The 27,682-nt window shown below is 44.1% G+C and overlaps 1 protein-coding gene and 1 non-coding gene across 6 annotated transcripts in view; one reads left to right on the top strand and one right to left on the bottom strand.

The window, feature by feature from the left end:
* Usp29 (ubiquitin specific peptidase 29) overlaps positions 1-27,682 on the top strand; it is a 223,445-nt gene that overhangs the window by 91,612 nt on the left and 104,151 nt on the right. The window lies entirely within an intron of this gene.
* Positions 17,466-17,754, bottom strand: LOC147996760 (signal recognition particle RNA). The gene has a single exon (XR_015656176.1).

Here is a 27,682-nt window from a genome sequence, read left to right as displayed (position 1 = left end):
CAAAATCCTAACAAAACCAAATTAAAGAAAATGGGTTTATACTGCTTCACAGTTTGAAGGTACAGTCTATCATGGTAGGCACTGGGAACTGGTCTTTTGTGCTTGAATGCTAGGGATGTGGGCTGAGATCCTTATGTTTGTGTACCAAATCATTTTGCTAACCAAGCCATCTCCTCAGCTCCACAACAAAAGTCTTAAAAATCAAACAATACCAAGTATGTGTGTGTGTGTGTGTGTGTGTGTGTGCACATGCACGCGTGAGTGCATGTACGTGTATACACACATCTGTACATGTTTATAGTCAACATTTACTGGCCAGCTAAGAATGCCATAACAAGGTATCACAGACAATAGCTTAAATGATGGAAAGTTTTTCATAGACCTGGAGGTTGATGTCTGAGGCCAGGCAGAAGCAGGGCTGGTACCCTCTGAGGCACCTCTCCTCAGTTGGTTGCCTTCTCCCTGTGTCCTTACACGGACTTTCCTCTGTGCTTGTCTGTGTCTAAATTTCCTCTGTTCTTATGAAACCACCAGTTCTATTGGGTCGGGGCCCAGCCTAATGATTTTGCTTGACCTTAATTACCTCCTTCAAGATCTTTGCATACAGGCATAGTCTAAGGCATGGGAATTCAGAAAATCAACGTGTGATTTTGGATGTAGGGAGAGTGTAGGGGTGGAGGGGTTAGGGGTGGGTACAACTCAACCCACAAGGGCTCTCTGTCTCTGGTGGAGTCCAGACTGATCTCAGAATGCTTGCTGTTTCTCTGTAAGGAATTCAGTCAGCAGCTTTTTTCCCCCGAAGAAAGTGAAGGATGTGAAATGGTGGGGTTGTGTAGCCGTAGAGACCTCCTAAGAAGATGATGGAGCACTGGCTTGGCTCTGGGAAGGAAAAATGTTCTGACATTTCACTGATCCAGTGGAAAATGGAACGCCCAACCTCTGTTCAGCTCTGTCTGTGTGCGCCTCATTAATTCCCTAGAAAGAACTTCTGGAAGTCAAATTACTAGGTCAAAGGGAATGAAAGGGTCTCATGATTTGCTTGGATTAGTAAATTTTATCCCTTGTCAGGAGGCTCAGCCTTAATCCCTGTTTATTTGTTGTTGAATTTCCACATGGCCACTTTTAAGGAACAAGCAAATGAACATTTTGTTATTTAAAAAGTGACACCAGACATAAATTCTTAGTTGATTATCTTGCATTTTCACCCACAAGAACATTTCTACATTAGTGCTTGAAGATTTTGTTAGGTATGGTACAATGGTACACTCCTATAATCCCAGCCCTCAGAAGGAGGATCAGGGATTCAAGGTTATCCTTGGTTACATAGTGAGTTGCAGGTTAGATTAGGCTGTATGAGAGAGATCCTTTATCAAATGTAACAAAGCACTTGCGGGGAGGGAGGCATGCCAAAATGATGGGACCTGGATGCTGAGGGTTTCTGTGTCTGGACAATGTAACCATCTGGCAGAAATAAAATTTTTTTCTACTTTAAATTTTTCTTTATTTTTGATAGTTTTATACATGTATCCAATTAAATAAATATGATCTTGTCTACCCCATTCCATTCCTATCCCTCAAACTCCCCAGGTGTTCCCCCAAACACACACTTTCCAGCATTAAGGCTTTTCTTAAAAACTTAAATAGCCCACCAAGTCCCAATAGTGTTGGTCACATATGTATGATGTGGGACCATGCATGGGAAACCAACTGTGGTCATATCGTCAAAAAAGCATGATTCCCCTCCCACAGCAACAGCCTGTTGCTAAGAGCAAGGGGTGGATCCTGGAAATCTTCTACCACAGATGCTGGGATTTTGTCTGTCTTGACCCTGGTGCAGGTCTTGTGTAGATTAGGCCCAGTTGCTGAGTTCATGCTGAGTTCACAACCCAGCATTTCATAGCATTCCTCTTCAACCTATTGCTTTCAACATTCTTTCTGTTGCTGGGATAAAATGTCCTATCAAGAAACAATTTATGGAGAAAGAGATTAAAATTCCAGATCGTAGCTCATCCTAGTGGGGGCATCACAGTGATAAGAGCTTGCGACAGGCAGTTGCATCCCATTTCAGTCAAGAGCAGAAAGAAACGAATGTGTCTGTGCTTACGTACTTGCTTGGTACCTGGCCCCAGAGTGCTGGGTCAGGTAGACAGTGACCCAAGGTAAGAGCTCGACCGAAATGATATTGGGGATGAGGGTTCTCCATTCATAAGTTCACATATGAAAGACATGACACTGTCCTCTGAGTTTTGTTTGTATCTCTAGGGAGATGGAAACTGCTGCCTCCTTGAGGATCTATAAACTGATAATGGTTGCTTGGGGGATGCAGAGAGACATTTTCCTCATCGGTGCAGTTACTAGTAGGTTGCCAAGTTCCTGTAAAAAAACAAAAAAAACAAAAACAAAAAACAAAAAACAAAAAACCAAACCTCCACCTGTATTTGTGTAAGTAACGCTAGTTAAATTAATTGCATCACACACACATGCATACACACATGCATGCACTCACACACACGTACATGGGGAGAAGTAGAAGGGAGGAGAATTGAGAAAAGACATCAGTGGGAATGGGAGGGCAAGTGAGCAACGGGGTGACCACTACTGAAATACAGTCTACGTGTATGCAAATACCATAACAAAGCGCACCCTTGTGCACAATTTGAATATGCTAATTAAACAGATGCTAGGCTTAACTCACCCAGGAGAGGGCTAATATACTCAGGAGAGAACAAAGCAGCCCCGGCCATACTAGATAGAAAGTGAAGTCTTTGGAGTTAGGATGCCCTCAGATAAGCTTTGTTCACACCAGTCTCTCTCTCCCCCCCCGTTCCAATCTCTTGTTTTGTTTTGTTTTATAAAGACATGTGTGTGGCATGCTCACATATGCACTTGTGTCTGAAAGCCAGAGGTTGACATTGAGCACATTCTAACACTGTTTTCCACCTTATACATTGGCTTTCTCACCGGAACTGATTCATGTAGTCTGGCTAGACAGCCTCCTCGAGGGATTCTCTGCATCCTGAGTGCTGGGATTACAGGCAAGCTACCGTGCCCAACCAGTATTTATGTGAGGTCTGGGGATCCGAACTCTGGTCCTCCTGCTTACAAAGCAAATGCCTTACCCTATGAGGCTTCTTAGCCAGCCCTGTTCTCAATCTTTGATACAGTTCTCAGTCTGCAAGTGTCTGATTTAGTAGGTGCCAAGACGGCATCTGTGACTGCATTTATTACACACCCTGAGGCTGAAGCCCATTGATTCTATTAACTTCTTAGGATACTGTCAGTTTCATCAAAGCCCCTGGGAGTCCCCAGCAAGCCGAGATGGTGAGCCACTCTGTCTCAGTCTGGGCAAGCCAGGTGGTGGGTGGGCCTTCCTGTCTCAGTCCCAGGCAAGCCAAAATGGTGGGACCCCCGCCTCAGTCCTGGGAAAGCCAGGATGGTGGGGCCCCTTGCTTCAGTCCCAGGAAAGCCAGGATAATGAGCCACCCTGCCTCAGTTCCAGGCAAGCCAGGTGGTGAGCCACTCTGCTGGGTGGTACTGAGGGCCCGCCCTACTCTTTAGCAGAGATTCCTGAAGGAAGCTGGCCTTCCACAGACAGGAGCCCGGAGCACAGTGACTGTTTACCACTCAGTTCTCAGCTCTGTTCTACTTGGCTGAACTTTTCTCCTGATGGACATCGCATTTGCTCCTTCGTGTGTAGGGACACACTCGGATTCTCTCCAGCTGGACCATTTCTGGCTATTTCCAGACATGTTGCCACACAACCTCTGTGTCGGGTCAGGGCTTGACGATTGTACTTGTGTGAACTTGTTTACTGTCTCAGCCCTGCTTGAGGCATAACCTCTGGGAGCTTCCTGTCCACTCCTGAAAAATCACTGCCTATTAGGCATCTGAACTTGTTTCTATTAGAAAAGTTTTAGATTTATTTATTTGTTTGTTTGTTTGTTTGTTTGTTTATGTGAATGTGTGTGTGTGTGGTCTCAGTGTGCTGTGTAAATGCCAGCAAACAATTTGCAAGAGTCAGTTTCCTCCTTCCACTAACCCGGTCCAGAGGATCAGGCCATCAGGCTGGGTGACAAACAAGTATCCTTATCCACTAAGCCATCTCGCTGGCTTTTCTATTTCTGTCAGGCCCCAGGCTTTTCTGTAGCCACCACAGCCCAGCAGTGTCTGCTCACCCCAAGGAAATAGAATGAGAATTCCTGTAATCAGGAAGTGTGGGGCTGGGTGTGGTAGCCCATTTCTGTAATCCTAAGCACCCATGAGGCTGAGCAGAAGGATTGCCAGTAGTTTGAGCCAGCCTTGGCTTGTAATGAGTTCTAAACCAGCCAGTGCTACAAAGTGAGACCTTGTCTCAAACACAAGCTTGTGTGAACACACACACACACACACACACACACAATATTTTAATTTAAATATTTAAAAATAGTTGTGTGCATGTACATGTTGATGTGTGTGAGCCTAGGCAAATGTGTACTGTGTATATGTGTGTGTGTGTGTGTGTGTGTGTGTGTGTGAAGGTCAGAGGTCAATATCAGTTGTAATTAGATATGCCCTTCCCTTACCACCTTAATATTTTTTGCTTGTATATGTGTGTGTGGTGTGTGTGTTCACATGCATACATGTTCCCTCTTGTGTGGACAAGTGTGTGTGTGTGTGTGTGTGTGTTTGTGTTTGTGTTTGTGTGTGTATGTGTGTGTGTGTGTGTGTGTGTGTGTGTGTGTGTATGTGTACAGAGGCCAGGTGCTGATGCTACAAATCTTTGCTAGTTCTCCACTGTAGATAGTGAGGCAGTGTTTCTCATTTGAATCCATAGCTTGCCGTTTAGGCTAGCCTAGGTAGCCTTGGGGTCCCCTGGCTTTGCATCCCCATTGCTGAGATTGCAGGCAGGCTTACCACACCCATCTGGCATCTACATGGGTGCTAGAAATCCTAGCTCTGTTCTTCACATCTGTGGGGCAAGCACTTTACCCACTAAGTCATCACTCTATCTGTCTGTCTTAGTTTTTGAATCAGACTCTCTCACCAAACCTCAAACTCACCAACTGTCCTTTATTGACTAGCCAGCAAACCCAGTTATTTTCTTGTCTTCTGCCTCCCTAGTTCTGGACTACATGCATGAACCACCATGCCTGGATTTTACCTGGGTGTTGGTGCCTGAACTCAGGTCCTCACGATAACACAGGAAGAACTTTCCCAACTGAGCCATCTTCCCAACCCCCTTATGGATATTGTTGACAAACAAGACTATAAGCAGAGGGTGCCTCTAGCATCTAATGAGTAGAGAAAAGATGCCGATTAGTACCTTAGATTACACAGCACAGCCCTCCCCAATGATAAAAAACAGACCCAATGCCAATGGTGCCAAACCGGAGGCACCTGAGGCATAGCAATTCTATTCCTAGATGTGCATGCCCTGGGGAACACTCCCTGTTTCCATGACAACTCATACATAACAATGCTCATAACATAACAATGCTTATTCATTCAAGACCCGTGGATTAAATATCTCCTGTGTTTGGCACTGTCCATATTCCTTATACCAAAAAGGGTGGAGGGCGGTTAATATCTATTGACAAAACAATGGACCAGTTGTGGTGCTTACGGGGCTACATACACAAGTAAGCCCATCATAAGTCAAAGCTACAAGGGATACAGCTAACACTGAATACATCACTTAGCAACACACCATGCTGTGCAATACCAACTGCTTTCTGTAATGATTGAAGAACTGCGGCTTGATCTCCTACCCAGCACCACAGGAGAATATGGTTGGGCATATTGCTAGCTGTTGGGAGATTTCCTTCCCTGGGGAGATGTAAGCTCCATCTACTCCCTCCTCATGAGGCCACATGTCAAACCAAACTGAGATTCCACCAAAGTCCCTCAGGTTCACCTACAGAATGTGGATGAACCTAAAGTAGCCACACTGGGAAGCTTCCACTCAGCCTATCAGATAGCTTCTCTGTAACCACGTACATACGGCCCCTCTCTAACTAATCCTCCCCAGGGTATATATGCTCTATAAAGCTACATGCAGTTAGGGCAGAACTGCACACTAAAATCTGGCAGGAATGTCTGGTGAGGGTCCAATGACTCCCTTCAGCATCTTTCTCTGAGGAAAGGTGATAGTCCACAGGCCCCTTTGTGACATCTGTTGCTGATAGGGACAGGTGATCGGACAAAGATGGCAGCTATTCGGCTCAGAGGGTAGAACCCAGAAAAGATAAAAATTCAAAGCTTGAAGCACAGTTTCTATTGTGACTCCATTTTGTGCCTCTGCAAAGTTGTTTTGTTTTAAATAGTGTGAATGGGCTATCGTAAGTAGAGATCCATGCACACATTTTTAGCTGACCACAGTATAGCAGATTAAAGACCAAGGATTGTAGGTGTCCGTATAAATAGTTGTCAGGCCATCAACAGAGCAAGCTGCACTGACTGGGGCAGAGACTGGCAGCCAACCTCCTGCCCAGCTGTTGGCACCTCTGGGTGGAATTGTTGTCTTCCTTGAAGAGAGGCCATCTTTGTATTGCTGCTTGATTTCCTGTACAAAGTAGTCCACAAAAAAATCCTGGATCAACGTAGCTGTAGTTGGGTCAAATGGTGTTGAGTGCTGGGTGTGGTGGCTCATGCCTGCCATCGTAGCCTTCTTTGGGCTGAGGCAGGAAGGTTGTGAGTGCAAGGTCAGCCTTGAATGTACAGCGAGACCCTGTCTAAAAGTAAAGGAGAGGTTGACATTTATCCATCCTGTAAAGGGGAGAAGCATCTCACAGGACTCTGTTGCCTGGAGCTATTTCTTTGCTTATTAGTGTGTTTGTTCTGAGGTCTAACGTAGCTCAGGCTGGCCTTGAGCTTCTATGTAACTGATAATGACATTAAATCCCTATTCTCCTGCCTCCACTGCATGAGTGCTAAGATTGCATATGTGCCTCATCACATTCCCTTTATGTGGTATTGGGGCCCCCTGCATGCTAGGCAAACATGCTACCAGCTCTCTACATCCCTATTCCTTTCAACAAACATCTATTATGCACCAAGGGTGTACTTTCCTGGCATTTGGGAGACCACCCATCCATTTTCCAAACACTTCATCCCCTCCCCTGCGCCTCCCAACACCCAAAATCTCTCTCCAATATCTCAGAGCCTGGAAAATTCCAGTCCAGAGGCTTCTTCTGTAGTCCCTCCCTTTCCCCTGGACCAGCTTCTGTTTCCATAGCAACAGCCTGAGCCCTTTTCAGTTCCCTGGACCAGGTAATTGTTCTGATAGAGAAAGAGAGAGAGAGAGAGGGAAAGAAAATCAGAGCTGCTATGTGGATGTGGGGAAGGTTCCAATCTGTAACTATAGCCCAGGTCTGTGTGAAATGTCTTAGACTCTTCACGGACATCTTTGAATGACAGCTTTGCAAGAGAGCACATGTAGATCCTCCCTAGGACCAACTGAGTCTAACTAGACCCCACAAGAACACATGCAGCTCATATGTGTGACGTCAGCTGCTCCCTATCTTCCTTACTCAGATAGCAGACATTTAATGCTGGGCTGGGAAGATGGGTTGATTCAGCCTTCATCATGTGCAGTTAGGCATATCTCCGTTCTCCTGGACAGTCTGTGTCCCTGTCTCCCCAGTGAAGCCTCTTGTCCATGCTGTATTCCCAAACCCATCTCCTTGCTGTTCTCTGCCCCTCTGCATTTCAAGTCTTTGAGTTTTCCTCACACAGGGTCCAGACATGGAGTATGTAAAGAAGTACCTGCTTATAAGAATCTCCACAGATTCCCATTTCTTTTTCCAGATAGTTTCCTGTTTTGTTTGGTTGGAGGCAAGCTCTCATGTGGTCCAAGCTGAACTCAAATTTGTAAGTGGCAGAGGCTAACCTTGAACTTTCTTATCTGCTTGCTTGTGCCTCCTGAGCACTGAGATTGCTCACATGTGCCACCGTCCCTAGTTTATGTGACACTGAGGATTGAACCCAAGGCTGCATGTATGCAGACAAGCACTCTACCAACTGAGCTACATCTTCAGCCCTTGAAACTTAACGCTTTTTCTTTTTACATTTTATTCCTAACTGTGTGTATGTGTGGGTCTGTGTGTATGCATATGTGTGTGCATGGGTGTCCATGAGTTTGGAGTCCAGACATATGGGATACCCTAGGAGCTGTAGTTATAAGTGGTTATGAGCTGCCGGATGTTCTGAGAGTCAAATGTAGGTCCTCTGAAAGAGTAGCATGCACTTTAAAAATATTTATTTTTATTTTATGTGTATAAGTGCTTTTGTCTGTATAAATGTCTGTGCACATGTGTTCAGTGCCCAGGGAAGCCAAAAAAGGGTATCAGATCTTGTCTCCAGGTTCCAGTCCTGCTTGAGTTCCTATCCTCAGTTTCTCCAGTGAAGGAAGTGTAAGCCAAATAAACCCTTTCCTCCACAACTTGCTTCATGGTCATGGTGTTTCATCGTAGCAGTAGAAACCCTAAGACAAATTGATACCAGCATAGGGCAGTACTGCAGTGACAGACCTGACTGCTCTGGGGAGGATTGTAGAAGGACTCCGGGACACTGGGCTAGAAGAACCATTGAATGCTGAGACCTCAGCGAGCTGTTCTGTAGGAACTTCAAAGATAAGGATGTTGAGAGCAGTGCAGAAGATGGAGGACTGGGTTGTGGGCGCTGGGAATGAAGCCTGGGTCCTCTGGAAGAACAGAAGAATTAACGACTGAGTCCTCTCTCCTGTCTGAGGCTTAGGTCTTGAGTGTGTCCTGGGAGTTTTGGCCTCGGGATTCTTTCTTGGAGACTTAGAGGCAGGCGGTGAGTTAAAACAGAGAGGGCTGAAAGAATCTAAGTCCATGCATGGCAGACATGTGTGTACACGTGTGCTATTAGTGCCCTGTTCACAATAACCAGTTATGGACTCAAGCTAGATACCTAGCATCAGATGGATGGATCAAAACTATGTCTTATATATCCACACTGGAGCTTTTTCATGCCACAAAGAAGGATATAATTATGCCATTTCAGGAAAGAGAATGGGACTGGACGTCACATTACAGAGGATACTTTAGACTCGGGGCCAGCAAGATGGTTCAGCAGGAAAAGGTGTTTGCTGCCAAGCCCAGTGATTCAAATTTCATCCTTGAGATGTACATGGTGGGAAGACAGAAAGGTCACAAGTTATTCTCTGACCCCAACCACCTGCATACCAGGACATTCGTGTCTCCTGACACAATATGATAGATAGGTAGATAGATATATAGATTAATAAATAAATAAATACATGTAATTTTATGTGGGACATGCCTTTAATCCCTGCACTCAGGAGGCAGAGGTTAGTGGATCTTTGAGTTCAAGGTCAGCCTGGTTTACAGAGTGAGTTCTGGGACAGCTAGGGCTATGCAGAGGGAATATATATATATATATATATATATATATATATATATATATATATATATATTGTGTGTGTGTGTTTGTGCACATGCGTGTGTGTATAGAAGGAAAATAATAGGGAGAAGGATGGAATCAGCCAGAGAAGGAGGAGAAATAAACTGTGTTGGTAGGGTGACTATGAACCATGCACATGATACACATATGTGAAAATGTTATAATAAAACATACTAGTTCATCAATTAAATAGACACAACAGATCAAAGGGTGAAAGGGGGCTTGTCTTGAGGCTGTACTTGTACATTGTGACTTTATTTAACCAATATTACTGATTGTAAAAAGCATATAGAGCAGGGAACAAGACGGCTCAGTGGGTAAAGCTGCTTGGTACCATGTCTGGCAAACCAAGTTCAATCCCTGGAACCTCCTTAGTGGTCTGAGAGAACTGACTCCTGAACATTGTGCTCTGGCTCCACATGTGTGTCTACACACACACACACACACACACACACACACACACACGGGAGGAGGGAGAGAGAGAGAGAGAGAGAGAGAGAGAGAGAGAGAGAGAGAGAGAGAGAGAATTCAAACATAGCTTCATGAAGCTGCAGCCCCTGTGTTGGCAGCGAGGACAGAGAAGCTCACGGGCCAGACAGTCTAGCTGAATCAAGGAACCTCATGATTATTGGGAAACGCAGTCTCAAAGATATATAGGTAAATAAATAAGGTGCAAACACACACACTCATGCTCACACACACACTAACACACTCACACACACGCACATACACATTCGTGCATAGTCACACTCACACACACTCACACTCTTTCACATTCACACATACGTTCATGAACATCTATACACATATGTACACATATTCACACTTCCACATATGTACCATACATGCACACACAATTGTGTCTATATATAAAGAGAGTGATGGCATAACGAAATGTATGTCTAACTGTCTTTGACCTCTCTTTTGAATTTCCCATTATTCTAGGACATAGACCAATAAGCATATCCGAAAACATAATAATTGTTAAATTTGTGTGTGCTTTTGGCTAAACTGTGTGGCATTGTTGTTTGATCAAACGCTAAGCTAGATGTCACTGTGAACATTCTGTAAATGGCATTAACATCTATAAAACAGTTGACTTGACGTGAGAGTCACCTTCTGTGGTGGACTTAAAACACAGAAATCCTACCTAAACTCAACCCTGCCAGCTTACCCTTCAAACTCACTGACCCCCATAATTCCATGAGCCAATTTCTTATGAAAATCAACCCTCTCACCCTCTCTGTCTCTCTGTCTCACTCTGTATCTCTTTTTCTCCTCCTCCTCCTCCTCCTCCTCCTCCTCCTCCTCCTCCTCCTCCTCCTTCTCTTCTCTGACCTCTACAAACATATTACAGTATTCGCACATGCACACACACAAATATATATAAATAAATGTTTAAAAATGTTTTAAATGAGAATGCTATTCCTGCATGATTTTACGGTCCAAAGACATAAAGTCCTCAGAGGATGAGAAGACAACTGCTATTGGGGTGATTTCATGCTATGGTGCATGTTAAATAAGAGCTGGGTTAAAAATTTACAGATGCACCCACGTCGGGCAAACATAGCCCAGGTACTAACTCATACATTCACTTAACATCAATCTACAGAACACCTGCTGTGCATTAGGCGCTGTGTCTGCTGTGGGCTCAGTCATTTCCTCTGTAGTTCTGAGTGAAGAAGAATGAAAGTACAGAGCCGTGGAGATGGACTCGCAGTCACCCAAGAGTCTAGTGTGACCCCCATCACCCAGACATTCCAGTTGCAGATTTATGACCTGGATGAACTCTTGCACACACAGCAAGGAAGGGAAGTGAAGAATGTCTGCTGCAGGGTGCATTCATTTCACCAGCATACATATATATGTCTATTAGCAGATATATAATATATAATATACAACATTTTACTTATATATTACACATTATGTGTTATGGATTATATATTATAAATTATATATTATATATGCAGATATAATATAGTATATTAGCATATCTATATCTATATTCATACCCATACCTACACACACACACACACACACACACACACACACACACAGAAACTGCACACAAGGTATGCTCTGGGCACTGGTGATGTATGGCATGACTTACAATAAAAACAAGATAGGCAAGGAGAAAGGGGGTATTCAAAGCATGTCTACTCAACCCAGGTAAGTTCATGGGACAGGTAGGATGGGCAGTTTGAAATCAGGAAGAAGCAGAAAGTGGGAAAGAGGATTCAGCAGTTAAGAACACTTGTGAACTTGGCAGAGAGCTAGAATTAGGTTCTTAGAATTCTTGAGGTGGCTTACAAGTTGATGTAACTCTTGCTGCCCTCCAAGTAGAGCTGCATACATGTGGCATATACTTGTGTACATTTATACGTTAGACAACAACAAAAAGTAATTCTTGAAGCTCAAGAAAGAAAATGGGAGCCAGTTACAGAAAGATCAGTTGATGCCTTATCTTCAGCAGTCTCATGCAAACAATTGCAAGTTCTTTATTGCTATTACCTTCTTCCGAAGCTATAGCCATCTTTTGGGTATTTTTTTTCTTCAATTTTTATGATGGGGAATATAAATAAATTAAAATTTGGTATATCATCCATCGTAAGTGTATAGCTCCATGGTCATCAATACAGTTATAATGTCCAACATTGTATTCTCTCCATCATATATTCTAATCTACCTCCAAACTTTTTTGTCTTTAACAACCAAAACTCTGCCACCACTAGGTCATAACTCCCATTCTTCTGGTCCTGCAGCCCAGGACAACCATCATCCTAATTCATCTACGGGGCTTGATCACTCTAGGAACCTCATGCAAGTCAAGTAGAGTATTGGTCCTTCTCTGACAGGCTTCTTTCCCTTGGCACGGTGTCTAAAAGGTTCATCCATGGTGTGGCATCTATCAGTTTCCTAATTTAAAAGAAATCAGAACATTTTATTTGCTGGTTGCACGTGTGCATACGGAGCAAAGAACCGCTTGTGGGACGTAACTGCCGTCCATTTGCCACGTGGGTTCTAAGGCACTGGACTCAGACCCTCGCGCTTGCAGCACCTTTATCCTCTGCTCCATCTCACACACGGTTTCCTTCCTTTAAAAAAATATTTTTCTTGTATTTTGAGGTTATAACATAATTAGATCATTTCCCTCTTCTCTCTCCTTGCTCTCTTTCAAACGCACGGTCTTGGTTTTCATTAAGCGTTGTTGCGTGCGCAACGGCATGCACACGTGTATTTTAAAATATAACCCGCTCAGTGTGCATGGTGTTGTCGTGTTAGGTTTGCAGGGCTGACTGCTTAGTATTGGATGACCAATCGGTGTGCTTCTCCCTGGGGAAGCCTATTTCTCCCACCCTCCACATTCCTCAGTTGCCTGTAGCAAGGCTGAACACTGTTCCATTGTGTGCATGGAGTTCTTGTTTATTCATTCATCTTCTGGGTCGATATTTCAAACAGTGTTGCCCTGACCTGGGGATGTAAATATCTATTGATTCCCTGATTTCGGGGTCTTTTCAGAAATGTCACAGCTAGGATATATGGTAACTTTTGATTTAATTTACAAAACACTTTCTCTGTCTTTAAACTTCAGCTGGGGTGACTAGTTTCAACTATCAGAGTTCACCACATGAAGTAGCCCAAAAGTGTGTGGCTCCCCTGCAAAGCACAGCCATGAGAAGTCGGGGAAGGGGTCTCCCGCTTTCCCACAGCAAACTTTCGGGAAGCCCCTGCTCTGTGCCAGCTTGGCGTTTTGATCTCACCATAAATCTAAGGCATGGAAATTTTCAGCGTCCCCGGGCCTCTTCCTGTCTTCTCTCAACCCCATCCATTTGCTGCAGCTGCTACGGTTTCCATGCCAACAGCCTGAGACTACCTAAGCCCCTGATACATCAGGTATTAGTTCTGGAGGGAAACCTACCACCCCAACAAAGCAAGACTGGCTGGGGGAAGGTCAAGAGGGATAAGCACATAGGTGTGTAGGTGAGGAGCAGGACTAGGGAACTCCCACCCATAGCCCCTCCTTCTCCGCCATTCTAGAAGAGACACATTTTTTGTGGACATGCATGTGGGTCATGAGACTGGGTATGATTGAAAAAACAAAAAAAACAAAACACACACACACACACACACACACACAAATATATACAAATGTATGTAAGAATCTGCAAGTTTAGTCCCAGCTTTGATTGCTTTTTTTTCCATAAAAATCTAGACCTGGGTGGCAAGACGCTCACTGGGTTAGGAAGCTTTCTGCTAAGCCTGGCAGTCTGAGTTCAGTTCTCAAGATTCGCATGGTGGAAGGAGAGAATCAGCTCTCACAAGCTGTCCTTCAACCTCCACATGTGCACACACACACACACACACCTTTTTAAAAATAATAAATAAAATTCGAAACTATGTGTATGGGTTTGATGTTTAATATTAAATACATATATTTAGCTACTATTATTAGGAAACATTATAGGAAGAATTAGCAATAGAAGTCTAGTATTAAATACATATATATTTGCAATTATTAGGAAACATTCATAGTAAAATTAGCAACAGAAGACAGCAACATGGTTCTATGGATAAAGGTGCTTACTGTGGAGCCCAATGAGCTAAGTTTCATCCCCGAGACGTGTGTTAGAAGGAGAGAACTGATTCCTGAAGGTTGTCCTCTAACCTCCACACATGGGTTGGCACTTGGTGCACATGTGTGTACAGGTATGCTCATGCATGTGTGCGCACACACACATGTGCACACACTTAATATTAATTCTAAAACTTTAAACTTAATTTTAAAAAGTTTTTAAGATCCAGGACTGAAGAGATAGCTCAGTGTTTACGAGCAGGTACTACCCTTAACAGAGCACCCAAGTTGGGTTCCCAGCACCCATATCAGGAAGTTCACAAGCACTTGTAACTCCAGCTCCAAGGGTTCTTCTGAACTGGAGGTCACCTACCTATCCACCACACACATGCACGCACGGACACACACACACACAATCAAAAATAATTTTTAAAAAATATCTATACCAGTCTAGCCTCAAAGGGTATCTGATACTCTTCCCAAAGCCAGAGAATCATGGTTTAAACAAGCTTTGTCATTCCTGAGACTATAACACCAGAGACAGGCCTTTAGTCCTTCAACCTTTAGGTACTGAGGAGTTTCCTTGGGAAAGCCCCGAGATAGAGCAATGATGGGAAACCACAGAAAGCAGGCCATCAAAGATTGTTGCCTTCTGGAGGTCTTCTTCTAGCGGGGGAGATTGTGGGAGGTGAGTGTTGAAACAGCCAATCACATCTAGAGAAGAGTGCTGATTAGAGTACTGGATGTTCTTTCTGAGGACCTGGCTTCTATTCCCGGCACACACATGGTTGGCTCTTAATTGTAACTCCATTTCTAGGTGACATGGTGCCTCTTCTGGCCTCCACAATCACCAGGCATGCATGTGTTCATTCATACATACAAAATACTCAGACACATTAATAAAAGCGAAAGGAAATTGATGGTGATGGTGGTGGTGGTGGTGGTGGTGGTGGTGGTGGTGGTGGTAGTGGTGGTGGTGGTGGTGGTGGTGGTGATGGTGACTGAGAATAATAACAACAATAATGGCTGTAAACTAAAGATCCCAAAGAGGGCAACAGCACATGTGTTGAAAGTAGAGAAAACAAGGCTGAGCCACCAATTAGAGAGTTAGAATGTGGCAGACCTATAGATAATTTTCTTCTGGTTTCAATCATCTAAGCCATTCACTGCCTACTGCCATGCCTGACCTTTTGACAACCAAAACCTTTAAAATGTGTTCTCATCAGGCCACGAGCTCCTACCAGTCCCAAACTGAGAATGTCACCGGATACCATCTGGAACTTATAACAAGGGTTTCCCTGCTTTGCCATAACCTGCCTACCTGTGGTCCCCACGAAGGTATTTGGTAAATGGATTGATTTATGACTTCCTTTGTTCTGTAACTAATAAAATCACATGTAACCACTTTCATGGTGAAGCTTGTCTTTCAGGGCCATGGTCATTCGTATTTGGCACAAGAATAAACTATCTCTTGTTCCCTTTGAAGAGAGAGCCATGTCTTTGTGTTGACAGGATAATAAGAGAGGGAGTGAATGAGGAGGGCTATTTTAGCTGGAAGGTGAGGGGGGTTGAGAGGGCTGATGGGGGCCATGAATATTGAGAAGAACAAAGATGAGGGGGACAAAGCCCAAGGGAAGAACAGTCCAGATGGAACCAGGATGGGCAAGAGCTTGGAGGTGGGAATCACTTAGATACCAGGGGAGGCCTGAGACATGGAGTGAGTAGGAAGGAACTTAGAAAGTGGGGAAGGTTGGGCTCTTGGAGGTCTTGAAATTCATAGGAACATTTTGGGTTGTTTTGGTGTGTGTGTGTGTGTGTGTGTGAGAGAGAGAGAGAGAGAGGGAGAGAGAGACAGAGAGACAGAGAGACAGAGAGACAGAGAGACAGAGACAGAGAGAGACAGAGACAGAGACAAACAGAGACAGAGAAAAAGACAGAGAGACAGACAGGGAGACAGAGACAGAGAGACAGAGAGCTACCATGGGTGCAAATGAGCTCATGCCGCAGACATGTGAATGCCACAGAATGAATCCAGGGGTCAGTTCTCTTCTGTCACCTGCTGAAGCATGTGTTGCTGCAGACCTTGCACACTCCAGGCTGGCTTGCCCAAGAGTTCCTAGACAATTCCGATGTCTCAACCTCCTCTTTCGACACAGGAATGCTGAGATTCTAGATAAGCACTACCCCATCTGTTTGTTTACCCGGAGTCCAGGGATCGAACTCAAGTCATCAGGTTTGCAAGACAAACTACTTTTACCAACTGGGCTATCTCCTCTGTCCCTGGGTGTTATTAATTAACTATGGTAGACATTAACAGAGATTGTGTCACAGGGTAGGATTAACTACATACCTTGTGTGCTGTTCCTTAATGGCCTAAAGAAGTAAGCATTGATTGACAGGCTTTGGGAAGGAGAGAGGTCAGCCAAGAACCATCAAGAGAATAGTCCCAAGAGAATAATTACAATCTCCCTGGGCATGTCTCCTCTAACACCAAATCTAAGTGTGCTCAATCCCTTACAGAGTACATATGTAACTCTGGGAACTGAATGAACTCCTACAAATGGCAGCAAGAGCTCTTAACCTCTAAGCCATCTATCTCTGCAGCCGTACTTAAAAAAAAAGTCCTATTGGCTCAACCTGTGAATGTGGAGGTTGACTTTATACCAAGGACTCTCTGAGGAATATGGCCAGGAGATATCCAGGTACAAGTGAAATGGTGGCAGAAGTTAGGGTGCCCATTGTAGAAAAGGAAGACAGAGAGTCATTTTGGTAGATTTACTTCCTCTGAAATAGGGTCGCATGTAACCCAGGTTAGCCTTTAACTTGTCGAGCAGAAATGACCTTAAACTTCTTTCTTCCAGTTTCCATCTTCTTGGTGCTGGAGTTACAGGCATGCGCCAGCACATCCGGTTTATTCCCATGACCTTGCTATGTTAGGTGAGCACTGTACCAGCCAAGAGACATTCCTCAGGGTAGGTTTGAGATATGTGGTTCATGTTTAGGACTGTCAATCCTCCCCAGTTGGAAAGTGGTTGAAACCATCAACTGTGAAGACGGTAGTAGGGGCAGCAGCATGTTGAATGCATCTGGCCTGCTTATCAAAAGCTAGGAATAGTGCTGTCCATTCACCATAATCTTGAAGCAATACCATGTCTCCCCTTGTAGAGATGGATTCGAAACTCAGGGAGGACAGGAATGTGACTATTAGCCCAGTTAAGTAGATGGGTGAGGCCTAGGGAAATCGCTTAGTGCCTGTGCCACAAAATGGGAGGACCAGAGCCCAGACTAGCTACTGTTATTTTGGTGTGCATTAAGTTGCTTTCTGAATATTACATTTTTCCCATAGATCAGAGGTGCTCTCAACCTTGGTCAGAGAAGCTCCTTTTGGCAGTGAGTATCAGTCATTACTGAGAAGAAGTTCAGCCCTGTTATACAGGGCGTCTCTATCAAATGCCTCTTCCCCACTAAGGCTTGGGGAATATGAAAGGGGAGGCAAACATTAGCTTACAGGCGATTCCACTATTGATCAGAAAGGAAGTTTTGACTTGTTTTGTTTCCAACCTAGGCAGGTTCACCTCTCCTTAGGCAACCTGGTCGTTCCCCAATCTCGGGAGATCACCATATTGATGATGAACTTAGTGTGGACACCTGATCAGCATAGTGCACTATGGCCTAGAACTCTTGGACTCAAGCAATCATCCTGTCTCAGCCTCCCTAGTAGCTGGGACTACAGGCATGAGCCACCACCTATAAGCTAACAGAAAGAACTGTAAGAGCTGGAGGATGGTGAAGAGAGCTGTGAAACGCTGCCTTCTGGACACGGCAGGGCCGTTGCACTCATGAACACAGAGTGGTTGTGGTTACCCGTACAGAACTTGTGTGAGATCGAGCCAGCCAACATCCTGGCACAGAGAGAAGAGACGTTCTCCAGGCCCCAGTCCAGGCTCTGTACTGAGGAGCTATTGGCATATGATAGCTGCTGGGGCTTTTGGAGGGCGTGATCACTGGTAGGTTTGCCAAGCTCTTCGAGGTGTTTCCATACCCATACCCTCACTCAAATTAGTAGACTATTAAAACAAACGTGAAGTTGGTACAGATCTTTGTTGACAGAGATATAGAGAGATTTGAAGGAGGGAAATGGAAGTATATCTCATATTTCATTATGTAAGTGTATATAATTTTCAAAAATGAAAAAGATTTGAGTAGAGAGAGGGAAAGAAAGGAAGGAAGGAAGAAAGGAAAGAAGGAAGGTGGGTGGATGGCAGGTGGCCTTGGTAGCCCATTGTAATTTCAGCCTCAGAAGAGGAAAACAGAGACAGAATGCTCAGAGCAAGCTGGCTAATGTGACTACTAGTATCATTGAGTTCTAGTTTGGTTGAAATAGACCTGCCTTAGTGAGTAATGTGGAAGACTTGTGGCCTCCATCTTGGGCCTTAACTTGCACATACAGTGCACGCGCACACACAGGTGCTAACACATACATGCAAAGTAATGTATGTACCCCATGAGGGTTTGAATGAGAATGGACCCCATGGGCCCCTATATTTGAATGTGTGGTTCCTAGCTCACAGACTATTTATGAAGGATTAAGGAGTGTGGCCTTGTTGGAGGAGGTGCGTGACCAGGGGCTTTGTGGTTTCAAAAGCCTGCAGTAGGCCCCGTCTCTTTTTACCTGCTGCCTGGCATTAAGATGCGTACTCTTAGCTATTGCTCCAGCTCCATATCTGCCTTTACCATGCTCCCTGACACGATGGTCATGGAGTCACCCTCTGAAACTGTAAGCACACCCCCAGCTAAATGCTCTCTTTTATAAGCTGCCTTGCTCATGGTGTCTAAGACACACGCATATGAACAATTGGGAAAAAATTAAAATATGCACAGAGAAGTAAGGTATATTACGTTTTAAACTTATCACACCTTCCTCCATAACCTCTACACTATAACTAGGTGGACTTTGAAACGCATATAAACCAAGTGACAGGAATCACCTGTTCAAATCCCACTCATATCCCATGGTGCCTTCTGATTCCCCCTACCATAAGGCATGTAATGCTACTATCTATCTATCTATCTATCTATCTATCTATCTATCTATCTATCTATCTGTCTGTCTGTCTCTATCTTTGTCTCTGTTTGCCTCTCTGTCTCTCTGTCTCTCTGTCTTTGTCTCTTTCAGTTTCTCTGTCTCTGTCTTTCTCTACCACTGTCTCTCTCTGTTTCTCTGTCTCTCTCTGTTTCTCTTTCTGTCTTTCTGCCTCTCTCTCTCTCTCTCTCTCTCTCTCTCTCTCTCTCTCTCTCTCTCTCTCTTCCTGCAGCCAAAAGGCCCCTCCCTATTTAATTTATCCTTATTTCTCCTCTGTAGACAAATCATACTGCATCTACCCCAGGACCCTGGCAGATCCCCAGACCTCAGCATGCAGTGTGAATGCGGAGTGAATAATTAGGGCACTGTGCCATTTAGAGAACACAGCACGCACTAAGACTCATGCACACACTCAACAGAGCTTAAGAACTCCATCAGCTGTTCTTTCTCCAGCTGTGAGACCTGCGTTTCATCTACGAGAGCAATACCTCCTCCACCCAACCCCACCCTCAGATGCCAGGTAATTCCACTTTCCTTCAGAGGCCTCATTACTACCTGACATGACGTTGGAGTGTCGTCTCTTCTTACACAACACTCAATGCTAACATTTCTGAAGTGAGATGTAGGCTGTTGGGGGCTTTTCCCACACTCCACGCCCTATAGTTGAGCTCAGTTCTGACACTGAACTCGAGGAGAGAGAGTATGATCTTACAGGCTCATACCTCAAGATGTTGCTTGGATGCCAGTCACAAAGATTTTGTAGTAACAGGCCACACATTTGGATTCTCTGCAATCCCCTCTCTGAGTTTAGCTAATCTGTCACAAAACTTAGGGGACACTTGACTTACACCTACTGACTCATAAATGATGGGCGACATAGGTGATCCTCCTGATTTTTCTCCTCTCCCTTCTTTCTCTCCTCCTCTACCTCTTGCTTCTACTCCCATGAAATATAAAAAAAATCCCAGACCCTCTGACTAGCATAGTGTTTTCACCTCTGAACTCAAATGTAATTCTAATTTTATACATATCCTATACATGTGTATATTCATATTTAAAAGACCAGGAAAATGTATGGCTAAACAGAAACAGTGATTTCCTCTAGACTGAATATGGGATGAAAATCACTACACTAGTCAGGTAGTGATGATGTACTCTAATCCCAGCACTCAGGAGGCAGAGGATAGGAGGATCTCTGAGAGTTTGAGGCCAGCCTGGTCTACAGAGTTCCAAGGACAGTCAGGTCAACACAGAAAAACCCTGTCTCGAAAAACAAAACAAAACAAGAACAAGAACAAACAACAGCAACAACAACAACAACAACAACAACAACAACAAAACAACCAAATTAAAAAAAAAGTCTTGATGAAGTCTTAACATTCTATTCCTTTCTACCTAGTAATTCCACACCCTTCCCCATACTTCCTAAAGCATAGAGCGAGGTTAGTGTAGTATAGTGAATGTTAAAAATCCTGTCCTTTCATCCCAGAAGAAGGCTCTTATTCTTTCTACTCTTCACAGGAGACTCAATAGACACAGTCTTCCCTTGATACCTGCAGAGTCCAGGTCCAAGACACTGAGGGAAAGTCTCCATGTAAAATGATGTAGGGCTTGGGGAGAAGACTCAGTGGATGAGAACACCTACTGTGCAAGTATGAGGACCTGAGTTCATATCCAAGCAGCCACAGAAAATGTTGGGTGAGGTCATGTGAGCACCTGTAAGCCCAATGCCCTAGAAAGGAGAGTCAAGAAAATGACAGGGACTGCCAGATTAGCCCCAAGTTGAGTGAGAGACCTTGTCTCAAGGAAAGGAGGAAAAGGGTGATAGAACGGGACTTGCAATTCTCACTCTGGCATTTGTGTGAATGCACGCACTCACAGGCATGCACTGTACAAGTGAAAACAGAAGAATAAAGTGAAAAGAATGTGTTTGGGGCAAAGGATAGGGAGCGGACATTTGGAGTGGATATGATTGAAATGGTTGTATACTTATATAAAATTATCAAAGAATAAGTGAAAGACATTCTGAAGGTAAAATAGGATGTATAGCACATTATTTGCATGTACCTGGGGTGGTCCTCCTGTATTCTAGAATCACATCTGCATCACTTACCATAGACAATGCAGCATTAATGATGCATAATAATAAAGTACTCCATCTCACTTGGGAAATATTGACAAGGGGGGAAGCATACATGTTCAGTACAGATTATTTTTCAAATATTTCCAACCCACTCTTGGCTACGTTTGTGAAAGTGAACTGACTGTATATTTAATGGTGGACTGACTGTATATTTAGATGTTTCTTTTACAAATGAAAAGTCCCACCATTCAGTTCCCTGAAAGAGAAACTCAGATTACCTCATGATGCCTCTTCTGCTCTTATTCTGACTGCCTGGCCATCTAAAGCCTTAGTTCTTGGTCTCCTACACTTCCTGTGTCCTTCTCTCTCTGGGATTCTAGAATCCACCATTTTGGTACTCCTTATCTGTTGATGTAGAAGAGAGACATGGATTTCTCACAAGAGGATTTGAAGAATCACTGCACTGGCCTAGCTTCCATACCTTATTCTTTTCTAGTTTTCATGTGTGTGTGTGTGGTGTCTGTGCATCTGCATGTTTTCATGTGTGTGTATGTGCATGGCTGTCCATGCATATGTGAGGGTGCAACACACATTGGCAGATGTCTAGAATCAGTCTTCATCGATCTTCTATCTTATTCATTGAGGCAGGGTCTGTCAATCAAACCCAGAACTCCCCCATCGACTAGTCTTGTTAGACAGGTCACTCTGGGTAGCTTGTCTCCACCTTCAGAGGCTAGAAATTACAGGTGGGCCACCTTGATCAACCAGCATTTAAGTGGGTTCCAGGGGGGTCTGAGTTCTGCTCCTCAAGCTTATGCAGCAAGATCTCATCTACTGAGGCATCTCCCTAGACCCTGTACCTAATTTACTGAGATGTCTCTCACTAGTCTAGAGCTAGCTTACTCTTTTTGTTAGATGGATGGCCAGCAAGCTCATGGGAGCTGCCTGCCTCTACCCTCAGCCATGGAGTTACAGGCACTCACATTGACATACCCAGCTTTTTCCAAGGATGCTGGTGATCTGAACTCATCCACATGAGCCTGTGGTCAGCAGTATATCCACTCATCCATCTCCCTAGTTCATGTTTGAGTTTTGTATCAGTGTGTGAACTAGTATTCTTAGTATTTTCAAGGTCTAGAATTTCAACAAGGAGAGAATTCAAAGTAGTAAGGAGAGTGTGGCTGTTCTGAGGCCCATTTTACTTGCAAAGGCTTGAAATTCATTTTGAAAGAGAAGGGTAAAGGAGAGAAGGAGGGAAGGGGGAGGGAAGGAGGAAGAAAGAAAGAGAAACAAAGGAGGGTCAGGAGGGAGTGAAGTGAGGAATGAAGAGGGCATATCCCATATATTTCTGTGAGTACATTTACACATACATTCACCCCTCCAAACACACACAGACACACAGACACACACACACACACACACGAGTGAGAGAATAAATATGCAATAAAAATTTAAGTTACAGATATTAATCATATCTTTATTATTATACATATACATCACTTATTTAAATTAGTCTCACTTTTTTTACTTTAATATAGCATAGCACAGAATTTGGAGGATGAGTGTTCTGGGGTTCCCAGTAAGGTCACCCAGTTACAATTGGGTAAGTTTCTAATATCCATAGAAAATCAGTGATAAGATTTATAACCATAGGAAAGTTGAAACTCCTTTAAAGCTGGATCTAGAGACAGAATTGACAAAACAGATGGGCGCTGTTGAGACAGTTTCTGGTTGTCAGTATCTCCAGAACATTGGCCAGGAATCATGGTTTCTGAGAAATCCTTTCCCTGCCCCATTGAGGTGACAGCTTGGATTCTGCTCTGCTGCTTAACACATTAAATAGAGAAAATTCCAGATCATGCCAGTTTCTCTGGCCCTTGGAATAGTCTTAGAGCTTTGTTCAAAGGACTGTGAGATTCCAGGAGAGACTTCTCTCCCATGTGAGCCACCCTTTCACTGTAAGTCTGGGCCCTGTTGTCCTGGCAGGGTCTAGAGCTTGGAGCCCACAGAACATGATTTTTCCATGGTGAGGAGCCCATGAATGTTCCTTTTGTAGCTCGGCAGAGACTCTTTGTAAATGCTCTTGGTTAAGCTCAGGAACAGGCCACAAGAAGCCATAGTATGACCCAACTATAGGATCAAAGCAAGGAGCTCGTGAGAAAGTGTGATGGGTAAAGGAGCTTTCTGTCAAATCTGTAAAAGCCTCAAAAAATCTCAGAAGAAGAGGAAGGCGAGGCTGGAGAGGAAGAGGAGGAAAAGGAGGATGAAGAGGAGGAAGGGAGGAAGATGAGGAAGGGGAGGAAGAGGAGGAGGAGAAAGAGGAGAATGAAGAGGAAGAGGGGGAAGAGGAAGATGAGAGGGGAAAGAAGAGGAGGAAGATGGAAAGGAGGAGGAGGAGGAGAAGAAGAAACAAAGTGAGATGACCATAGCAGCACAAGCACACCTGTTCACAGCAGCTCTGTTCACAGCAGCCAGAGAATGGAATCAGCCTAGGTGCTCATCAGCAGAGGCATAAAGAAAATACAGTATATATACATGGAGTTTTACTCAGCCATAGAAGGAATAAAACTATGCCATTTATAGTCGAGCGAATGGAAGCCATCGCCGTAAATGAAATAAGCCAAACTCAGAAATACTGCATGTTTTTTTTCTCCTATGTAGAAGCAAAGAGGAGAATAAAAGATGGAAAAGAATACCAAAGACATAGAAAAGGAATAAAAGAGAGGGCAGGCATGGGGGTGTGACAAAACCCCACAAAACATTAGGCTTGTGGGTCTTACATTAAAATCTTTGATGATTTGTGGAATGAGGTTTTGTCCAGGGTGAGAGATACAAATCAAACTTCATTTGTCTACATGGAGCACTCAATTTCCCCAGAAACATTTGTAATGGATGCTATCTTTTCTCTGAGGAATTTTTGGGGCATATTTGTACAAAAAAAAGTAATGTGGCTATTTCTGTGTGGATTTATTCCTGGGTCTTCTATTTCTATTCTGTTCATCTGCATGTGTGTTTGGGTCCAGTACCATGTTGTTTTGGTTGCTACAGTTTGTATGAAAGTGTCTTTCTTTGTTTCCGCATTCTTTTCTTTTCTTTGTTGTTGTTGTGGTGGTGGTGGTGTGGTTTTGTTTGTTTTGTTTTGAGTTAGAATCTCACTGTGGACCCACAAAAATCCACCTGCCTCTGCCTCTCTCTCTGCCTCTCTCTGCCTCTCTCTGGCCTCTCTGCCTGTCTCTCTGCCTGTCTCTCTGCCTGTCTCTCTGCCTCTCTGCCTCTCTCTGCCTCTCTCTGTCTCTCTCTGCCTCTGCCTCATGACCATGTCTACTGGGGAGCAAAGGGTTTATTTCTGCTTACATGTTCTGAGCACCATCTATCATAAGGGGAAGTTGGGGCAAGAACTCAAGACAGAAATCTAGAGATGAAAATTGAAGAAGAGGCCCTAGAGAGATGCTGCTTGCTGGCTTGCTCTCTGGTTTGCTCAGTATGTTTTCTTAAACAACTTAGGCCCACATACTCAGGATTGGCACTGCCTACCATGAGCTGGACCCTCCCGAATGCACCACAGGTTTGCCACCTGCCAATCTTTTGGAGCCATTTTCTCAAATGACTCAATTTACATCCACTTGACTAATCATCACAGTGTGTGACACCAAACCTGCCTAGAAAATATCTCTATGAAACCTGTCACTACATTTAACGGATATACCTTAATAAAAATTTTATGTTAGAAAAGCATTCGAGGGAGCAAATATGATCAAAGGCGTGGCATGTATGAATACCACAGTGGAATCATTTACTCTGCATAATTAATACATACTAGTATATTTTATCTTTGGATGTATGTACATGTGTATGTGTGCCTCTGTGTTCCTGTGTATGAAACAGAAAGATTACTGTGGCTTGCTGGCGGCCATTCTGGCTCCAGGTTCAGGAAATGCTGTCTCTCAGAGGAATTAGGCAGGCAACAGAACAAGACTTCTGGCCTCCATATGTGCATGACCACCACCACTACACACCACACACACACACACACACACACACACACACACACACAGAGAGAGAGAGAGAGAGAGAGAGAGAGAGAGAGAGAGAGAGAGAGATTGGTGTACTGACTATCCCAGGCTGAAATCCCTTGAGGATATCTGTGTCAATTTTTTTTAACATGAATATAGAGGGTAAGATGAGGTGCCATAAACAACCGTTTGGCATTTTCCCACTTGAAGCAACAGTCAATTCTTTAGGAAGGGCCATCCTTCACACACCAAGGCTAACACAGCCTTGATGACCACAGGCTGGTGACTGGGCTGCCCTGAACCTGTGTAAACACCCTGGAGTAACCCTTATCTCCCCCCAGCCTGATGGCCCCATATATCTCTTAGTGACAGCCTGGAGTTTACTTCTTTAGTCAGAGACCCATCCATCTTGCCGTTCCTTCTCAAATATACTGTTCTTTGTCTACTCTCTGGTAAAAACCTCCATGAATGTGTAACTTTACTGATACTTGTGGGGTTTTGTCCTGTTGATTAGGCTTGTGTTAAATGGGGCTCCTAGACTCAGACAAACACCCCGCACAGTGACGAAGGGTAGGACGTGTTGGGGATTATTTATTGCTCGCCTTCTGTGCATTTTACCAATATTTCCTCCTCCCTCCCTCCCTTTCTTCCTTCTTTCCTGGAAGGATCTCAGGTAGACCAGGCTGGCCTCGAACTCACTATATAGATGATCATGACCTTGAACTCGTGATCTTCCTGTTTTCACGGCCTAAGTTCTGGGATAGCAAGCTTTTGCCATCACACCCATTTTATGCAGTGTGAGGAACTGAACTTAGCAATTCATTCGTTCTAGGACACATTCTCCCAACTGGCCAACCCCCACAATCTTTAGAATACATATATATCCCAAACCATTGAGGGAAGCAAAGGCAAGAATTCAAATAGGGCAGGAGCATGGAGGCAGGAGCTGATGCAGAGGCCATGGAGGGGTGCGGCTTACTGGCTTGCTCAGCCTGCTTTCTTTCAGAACCAAGGACCACCAGCCCATGGTTGTCCTACCCACAATGGGTTGGGTCTCCCCTGTCAATCACTAATTTAAAAAAAAAACTAAAACCCTATCAGCTTGCCTGCCTATAGTCCAATCCTACGGAGGCATTTTCTCGTTGAGGTTCCCTCCCCTCTAATGACTTTAGCTTGTGTCAATTGACATAAAACTAACCAGAACATCTCCCTGCTTCAATTCAACCTCCCCTATATCCCACATTCCCAAGTTTATATTCATTTTTTAAAAGATAAGCCACTGGTTCCAATTAGTGTGGCTGATTGTGGGTGGGAGGCATGCCCTGGAGCACGGTCAACCTCTCATGGACCAAACTCCTAAAGAAAACGAACTCTTCCTCTCCTATCAGCCACCAACTCTCAGTAGCTCCTCAGCTAGGGAGTGGGGTTCTTAAGTGCCTCCTGATTCGTACTGGAATGTTCACACATTAAAACAAAAGTAAGTCTACGCACATAGAGAAAGGCATAACGTTTAAAGTACTTGAAAAGAAAGGTGATAGTCAAAGGGCTGAGCTTCCAAGACTAACAGATTAATGACGTTTCAAGTCAGTAACAAAAGCTTTAAGAACTAAATAGAAAAATCAGCATCAGGTAGGAAGTAGTGTTCACAGAGAAAGTGAGTAGAGGCCTCTTTTTATTTGTCAGATCAGGGCACAAAACCAGATTATGTACACCACATTGTCCACCTTAGCAGATGGGCAAAGATGAGCTATCAAGAGCACATAGCTGTTAGCCAGGCAGGGGTGTGTACACCTTTGATCCCAGCACTCAGAGCCAGAGGCAGGCAGATCTTTGGGTTCGAGGCCAGCCTGGTCTACAGAATGAGATCCAGGACAGCCAGGGCTACTCGGAGACACCACTCGAGCATATTTTAACCTGTGGATTTGGGGAACACAGAGATTTAAGCTGTAGTTCTTTACTAAGCCATTCTGCATATTTCCATCTACGTACAAGCAGCTGAAATTATTTCCTTTATTCATTGGTGTCAGGTTTTGAGTTTCACTCATTAAAATTCACAAAGCCAGGAGGAGTGGGTTAATGTACTATGTCAGAATCAAAACTGCAATGCCCCCGCATTGCCAGAAACCTCCATGACATGGATGGGGACAGAGTCTGCAAATGTATTATTATTACTATTACTATTATATTATTATCATTATTATTATTACTCTTATTGTGTTGGAGCTTTTTCAAAGCAAGGCAAGTTCACCTGTAGCCCCTAGGTATATTCAAGCCCTGAAGCCTCCAGTTTCTGCAATCCCTCTCCTTCCTGGCCTCTGGGGTTTCCATGGCAGCACTGAAGGGGCCAGCTGTGGTTTCCTTGGCAACGGCTGAGCTGCCTTCTTCCTGGTTATGAGAGGTTTGCAGTGGGGCCCAGGCAGAGTCAGACAAGATTAAACAACAAAAGGTCAGGTTTGTTTCTTTCCTGCAATTAAGTTGCATATTTGGAAGTTGGTAGAACATCA

This window comes from Rattus norvegicus, chromosome 1, assembly GCF_021556685.1.
Source record: "Rattus norvegicus strain SHRSP/BbbUtx chromosome 1, alternate assembly SHRSP_T2T, whole genome shotgun sequence".
In the NCBI taxonomy this organism is placed as follows: domain Eukaryota; kingdom Metazoa; phylum Chordata; class Mammalia; order Rodentia; family Muridae; genus Rattus; species Rattus norvegicus.
The sequence above is the reverse complement of the archived record's forward strand: the minus strand, read 5'-3'. Positions and strand labels throughout refer to the sequence as shown.